We start from the raw sequence: 221 nt of genomic DNA, 5'->3' as shown, positions 1-221 counted from the left end.
GCGGAGGTTTGTAGAACAGCAAGCAAGTTTCCCTTAAGTGGATCACCCAAGGTTTATCGAACTCGGGGAGGAAGAGGTCAAAGATATCCCTCTCATGCAACCCCGCAACCACAAAGCAAGAAGTCTCTTGTGTCCCCAACACACCTAATAGGTGCACTAGTTCGGCGAAGAGATAGTGAAATACAGGTGGTATAAATATATATGAGCAGTAGCAACGGTGC

The sequence above is a fragment of the Lolium rigidum genome, chromosome 7 (genome assembly GCF_022539505.1).
Source record: "Lolium rigidum isolate FL_2022 chromosome 7, APGP_CSIRO_Lrig_0.1, whole genome shotgun sequence".
Lineage (NCBI taxonomy): Eukaryota > Viridiplantae > Streptophyta > Magnoliopsida > Poales > Poaceae > Lolium > Lolium rigidum.
This window is presented reverse-complemented; position numbering follows the sequence as displayed.